This window comes from Dasypus novemcinctus, chromosome 22 (genome assembly GCF_030445035.2).
Source record: "Dasypus novemcinctus isolate mDasNov1 chromosome 22, mDasNov1.1.hap2, whole genome shotgun sequence".
In the NCBI taxonomy this organism is placed as follows: domain Eukaryota; kingdom Metazoa; phylum Chordata; class Mammalia; order Cingulata; family Dasypodidae; genus Dasypus; species Dasypus novemcinctus.
The window spans coordinates 24,380,859-24,388,361 of record NC_080694.1 but is presented as its reverse complement, the minus strand read 5'-3'; positions in this window follow the sequence as shown (position 1 = coordinate 24,388,361).

Below are 7,503 nucleotides of genomic sequence, written 5' to 3'. Positions count from 1 at the left end.
TGATGGGCTGGTGGATGTGCTTCCCATAGGTGGAAGACATCAGCACCTCAATGGGCCATTCATGCTCCTGTAGGGGATCATTGAGATGCTCCCATTAGCAGGGGTCTGCTGCTGTAGCTGCCTGAATCATGCAAAGGGGCAGAAGGTAGGAGCTTGGGTTCATAGAAGTCAAAATGAGATGTCATTGGTTAAACAAGCATGACAGCATAATTCTAACAACTTCACTTTCTAGTGTCACTTAAAAATACATCACACTTCTGGAATGAATGAATTAGTGCTGTATGTTCATGATTTTTTTCATTACATGTACCAAAATTCAAGCATAACTGATTGGGATGTTTTCATTTCAGGTGAAGAATCATATCTGGACAGACTGAGTCTAGCACAACTGACACAACTTTACTTATTCTCAGTCATAGAATATCCTTTCTATAAGGTAAAAACAAAAGGTGTATGGCATTATTTCAAGGAGGGCAAACAGGTTTCTTGTGCCCCTTCTGAAAACTAAGTCTTTTCTCTTTTGACCTGTCTCCATAACTTTATTAAAAGGGAAAACTTTCATTTACTTGGAGCTAGGTGCAACAGCTGGCCTTTTCTTTGATAAATTGACCCCATTTCTGTCTTGTCCTATAGGACCAATTCCTGCTGTGTTAGATTTCTAGATGGTTTCAAGTGTGGAAGGCATACAAATCTTAATAGTCCTTGATTCATTTCAAGGGTTTTAAAGGGCTTAGCACACACAATAACCATTTGATTAAAAAGTCTGAATCTCTGAACTCTACAAATCCTAATTATTTCTGAGTGTATTTTTTAACCAAGTCAGAAATTTCACTCTTCTCTGGTAGACTTTATTTTAGGTGGTATCTGTGCTATAAAGACTCACTCTCATAAACTTCACAGCACATCTTTTTTGTGTGATTGGAAATAGTCCCAACAGACTTCATCACCTTCTGCTTTGTCCTTCAAACTTGACTCAGGATCATATTCTGGTAAAAGGTAAAGAAGTGGAAAGTCGTTACTCTTTTCTTTGAAAACATTTTTAACAATGCCAAGGCATATAAACACTAAAATTAGTTAACCCCAAACACCTCCCTTCCCTGAAATAACAAATTTGTAACTGTGCTTTCTATGCCCAACATACACAAATATATAAACCAATTTTCTTTTCTCTTTATGTCCAGTATATCATATAATTTACCATTATGTACAGTATACATAGACCTTCCTCAAGGCCAATGTGTGTGGAACAAATACGTTCTTCCTCAAAGTGGTGCAGTATTTTATGGGACTTACTCACCAGTTTCCCAGCTTATGATCTTTCAGGTTCTTTCCAACTTTGGTCTCTATCAGCAGTGCTGTAGTAAACACCCTTGTGTGTCATTCTACTGCAGTCCATGTTCCTTTAAGCTGCAGACTAGAATGTTAAGAGTGGGACCAGTGGTGTAATGTCAGTAGTGACTCTGAATGGTAGAAGTCACACATCCCCAGCAGTGAGTGAAGGTGGCTGTGTTTTTTTAGTCCTGTTAGCTTTTGCCACTCAGTTCAGTGGAAAAGGGTGTCTTGTCATGTATTTAAATTGCATTTGAGTGAGCAGTAATGAAGTTGAGCATTTTGTCAAATGTTTATTGGCCATTTGTATTTCCTAGGTATTGCCTTCCTGCTCCCTTATTCATCTTTCTATTGCTTTGTGTTTTTAAGTTTTGTGTGACCAAATCTACCTGTCTTTTAATGGTTCCTGACTTTTCCATCATGCATAAGAGTATTTCACCAAATATGTGTTAGTGCAAATATTTACTAATTTTTCCTCATTGGATCTTTAATCCACCTGTGATTTATTATATAGGTATACCTCAGACATTTGGCTGGTCGCGTTTCAGGCCACCATAATAAAGTGAGTTACATGCATGTTTTGGTTTCCCAGTGCATGTGTACTATAGCCTTTTAAATATGCAAAAGCATTATTTTTATTTTTAAATGTATATACCTCAATTAAAATGTGACACAGATGAAGAAAGCACACATTGTTGGAAAACTGGATCTGATAGACTTGCTTGACACAGGATTGCCACAAACCCTCAGTTTATTTAAAAAAACAAACAAACACAATATCTGCAAAGTGCAATAAAGCAAAACTCAGTAAAAGGAGATATGCTCATAGTCTGATGTTTGGTAGGAGTTTAACTCTTCTTTACTAGACAGATAACTAATTTTCCAGCACTAGTTGTTCCATTGCAATCCTTTATTTATTGAATTGAGATGTCCGTTTTATCATTTCTTCTTGGATTAAAAATTTTAACTGAGTGTCCTCCTTAAAGCAATTCTGAGAGTTTCAGAGATGTTTCTTGAGTTTGACAACATTGTCATGATGTTTATTGTTCTTTTTCCAGTGACTACTTTTAAAACACATTTTAAGAATATGTTGAGCTATTAGACTTTAACTATAACAAGAATATTTTTCATTGCTGTGTTAAGAAAGATATCAGTCCTAAGTCCTAGAAAAATATCATTCATTAAAGGAATTTTGTATCAAACTTTTATACATAGGTAACTCACTACCTTCACTTTATTCTCTGGTTTTGTATCTTATTTTTCTCTCATGTTTGAATATATGATTTTTAGGATCCCAAACTCCTTCCTAAATATCAAATGAAATCATTTTTTACTCCATACCATTCCCTGGAGACCCCTGTGGATTTTCACTTTCATAAATCTCTGGTAATTGAATTGATCGACCTTTTAGGAGCAAGATCCTAATTTGCTTCCAAAATGTTAATAACCTATTGGTATACAGTAGGTAAGTAACAGGGGATTTATTTACAGAACCTTAGTGGTTGTTATCTCTTTGGGAGACAGGTGGAGCTTAGTAGCCACAGAATGCAAAATGGAATCTTCCTTTCCCCACATGAGGCTCTAGAGTGTAGATGGTAGAAGATAGTATATAGACTGTATTTGAATCCAGCTTGCCACAGAGTAGCAGAATGTCTTTGCACAGTGTACTTACCCTTTTTAACCTTTTTCTGTTTGCTTCCTCATCTGTAAAATGTGATTAAGAAGAATATTGACCTCAAACACTTATGGCAAGAAGGAATAAATGAGGGAATAACACAGTAAGTGCTCATGTCTGTTTAGCTGCTCTTATAATCTAGGCCTACACTGTCCAGTATAATAGCCACTAGTGCAGATGGCTACTTAAATTTACATTAAACATAAGTAAAGTTTATAATTCATTTCCCTAATCATATATCACATTTCAAGTGCTCCAAAGCCTCCCATAGCTGGTGGCTACCACATTATCACAGATATAAGCACACAAATCCTCCCAGAAATAGCTGCTGAACTATGCTGACTTTGAGTCAAAGTCCTTCCTTTCATCAATTAAAAATCATCTCTAAGAGAACCATCTCTGATAGGCTTCAAATGGTCACATGTTCCACCTCTCCTGCTCTCATGGCCCTTTCTACAGAAGGAATGGCATATACCAGAGGGCTGGGAAGGGAACTCCAGCCACTCCCCTTGGTCACATGTTGCAGTTGTGCGGTGCCACGGTCATGGGCTGCATTAGCTGTCAGGAGACATGGAAGAGAGGGATGTGTTGAGCTGCTTAGTTGTCTAATTTTGCTGAAGTTAGAGGATTTTCTTCACTGTCTGAATTGAAAGTGTGCCACCATTTGTAAGGAGAAGGAGAAAGTGTGTGGTTCCTACTCTTCCCCTGTTAATTTGAGGACCTACTCCTTGCTTTAGACCAGGAAGCCTCCTTAATTTCAGGCTGACAGGCTTGTTCTTGAAGCTGAGTGTGTGAACATCCTCATTTGGTTGTGGTCATTACTTTGCAGCCTTCTGTCCTATTGGTAAATACAGTTTGGAAGAAATCAAAACAGAACAAAGAAGTAAAGGAAGATAGTGTTTGTGAGGGTATCACATGAAGAATTTTTTCCTTCTCTCACTAGATATTGAAATTAAATTAGATAAAGAAGGATTTGTATTACCTTTTACAGTTGACGAAGATGTACACAAAAGATAAAGAAATTGTTCTAGTTTTTATATTAAAAGGCCTGTTGAGGTGAATAGGAAAGGATCATTTTCTTAAAAAGGTGAGAAAAATAGATGATTCCAGAAATTAAAACTACATTTCAGGATATGTTTTCTGGAAATTCCTTGTAATATTTTATAAACAGCATCATTAATTAAGCCAAGTACTTTTTCAGTAGACTAAAGAGTAACACATTCATGATTGATGTGAGAGTATTGGCCATTAGGAAAAGCCACATTTTGAGTAAATTTTGGCCAAAAAAATAATGTTTTGGATTTTTATAAAAACTAAGTTTATTTCTCTTTGATTTTTTCTTCAGAGTAACACTATGCATTAATGGCCCCAAAAGAGTTTGTTTTAACAGCAAAAATTTACTAGGAAAAGAGGCTATTCAACAACGGCAACTCCATTTACTTGGTTATCAAGTTGTCCAGGTATGGGTCCATTCCCTCCACCCCCCAAAGTAATCCCTCATTCATACTTGCTTTTTCCAGGGTCCTAAGTAGTCTGCTAGGACAGTGGGCTGGGAATCTTATATCTCTAATTGAAGTACCCACTTTGTTAATTAGGCTTTTCAGTGTACTTGATATTTTTTATAAATCTTTGGCTTATATTTTGAAATACAGATTTTTCTTTTTTTTTTAAGATTTATCTATTTTATTTATTTCTCTCCCCTCCCAACCCCCACCCCGGTTGTCTGTTCTGTGTCTATTTGCTGCATCTTCTTTGTCTGCTTCTGTTGTTGTCAGTGGCATGGGAATCTGTGTCTCTTTTGGTTGCGTCATCCTGTTGTGTTAGCTCTCTGTGTGTGCAGCACCATTCCTGGGCAGGCTGCACTTTCTTTTATGCTGGGTTGCTCTCTTTATGAGGCGCACTCCTTGCGTGTGTGGCTCCCCTATGCGGGGAACACCCCTGCATGGCACAGCACTCCTTGTGTGCATCAGCACTGTGCATGGGCCAGCACGGGTCAAGGAGGCCTGGGGTTTGAACCGTGGACTTCCCATGTGGTAGACAGATGCACTAACCACTGGGCCAAGTCTGCTTCCCTTGAAATACAGAATTTTCTGATCTTCAGTTTTCCAAAAGCAGAATATGCCTATATTCTTCATAAGATATGCTCAACTCTGCTTTTAGAGTTATTAAATTATTGGAATATCTGTTTTAATTTCCCCCGATGTAAGTGTAAGAATGGACAGGATGACTCACTAAAACCAGTATCTTCATCACTACCTAATGTCTAAGACCTTATTGTTTCCTTTGTAAGTTACTTAATAAGGCATTATGATGATGAGTGACTAGAATGTAGATGAATTTCCCAAGTTCCCTAAGGTATTGGTGCTAGTCTGCTCCCTGGTTTCCTCTCTGGCTTACTCTTGTCCAGTTCATCTTGCACACCCCAGACTAATCTTCTGAAAACCCTCAGGATGCCAGCCTGTGATCAGAAACCTTGTTTCTTTCCTACTCACTGGATACAGTAGAACCTCCTCTGACTTTTGGGATCCCTTGAGGCTGCACCTTGTTACCTGTCTTCAAGCTGGCGGTCTCTTCCCTCCCACCTAACCCACTCCATTCTCTCTCCCCTTGCTCCTTTGACTAGGTGCCCCCTCTCCCTCCAGACAGCATCTCATCATGACTAAATTCTGTCCATTCAGCAACACCCCACTCAGGTCTCTTCTTTCCCCACAACCTAAAACCCTGACCTCCTCTGAGGGCTGGAATGTTGATTTTCTTCACACACTCTGCATTGGCTTGTTGCATACTTCTATTGATTGTGTCTTCGAGGACAGGAATCATCTTTTTTTTTTTAATTTTTTTTATTTTTTATTGACTTTGTAATAATATTACATTAAAAATATATATGTGAGGTCCCATTCAACCCCACCCCCCCACCCCCCCCTCTCCCCCCCCCCCAACAACACTCGTTCCCATCATCCTGACACATCCATTGGATTTGGTAAGTACATCTTTGGGCACCTCTGCACCTCATATACATTGGTTCACATCATGGCCCATACTCTCCTCTATTCCATCATGTAGGCCCTGTGAGGATTTACAATGTCCGGTGATTACCTCTGAAGCACCATCCAGGGCAGCTCCATGTCCTGAAGACGCCTCCACCTCTCATCTCTTCCTGCCTTTCCCCATACCCTTTGTCCATTATGTCCACTTTTCCCAATCCAATGCCACCTCTTCTATGTGGACACTGGATTGGTTGTGTCCATTGCACCTTTATGTCAAGAGGAGGCTCAGATTCCACCTGGATGCTGGATGCAATCCTCCCATTTTCAGTTGTAATCACTCTAGGCTCCATGGTGTGGTGGTTGTCCTTCTTCACCTCCATCTTAGCTGAGTGTGGTAAGTCCAATAAATCAGATTGTAGGTGCTGGAGTCTGTTGAGGCTCAGGATCTGGCTATCACATTGTCAGTCCAGAGATTCAAATCCCCTAAATATATCTTAAACCCCAACATTAACTGCACCTCCAGCACATTAGCATGAAAGTCTTATGAAGGGAGATCCCATCTGAGTCCAGATTCATCACACATAAACACCATTTCCAAAGAGGGGCCATCTGCCCTGGTAGTTAACCCCATCGGCCATCCTTTAAATATCCCTCTTATTTAAGCAACTAATATTTATTGAGCTCTTATTATGTACTAAGCATTGTTCTGGGCTCTGGGAGTACACAAGTAAGATAGCTGTGACTTTGCCCTCAAGGAGCTTCCATTCTTATGTGTGTGCAAGTATTTGTGGGCAGGTTGTTAGAGACAAACAAGTTCAACATGGTAATTTCAATTGTGAAGGATTATACTAGCCAGTTCCTTTTTTTTTTATTCTTCCCGTAACAGATCCATTTTCATGAGGCTGAGATGCTAAAATCAAGGCTTGAATTTGTCAAATCTTTATCAAGAAAATTGTTTTCTCAAAACCCCGGGGTTCAGTGCTGACAAGAAGGAATAGTGACTTCAGAACTCAGATCATGAAAGAAGTTGTGTTTTTATGGGTCTCAGCATAAAAAGAGCCTTATTTGTGAATTAGCAATTTTGCAGAATTATGGACTATTTGGTGATCTGAAAAGGATCTGTCTAGATCTTACAGAGACACGGAAGGAGCCTTTATTTTCCCTATACCGTGAATACCAAGTGCCAGTGATTGATTTAAAATTAAAGTTCAATTTAATATTAGTATCATAGATACTTGATTTTATATGTCAAACAGAATCGATCAAGTACAATAAATGAATACAATGAATGACTATTTTTAAATCTGCCATCTTGTAACAGTTATCTGCTAAATGAAAAGAGTATGCTTTTTAGAGACCTTCATTTCCTCCTCCTACAAATATAAGAAATGTTTTTTTTCCCATTTCCTGATGTACTTTGTTAGCAGATATAATGTATGGTGAGGAGGAGCAATGGGAAAACAGATGACAGCACTTTGAATTACTATAACATTTATAATTGTAGAATTATAC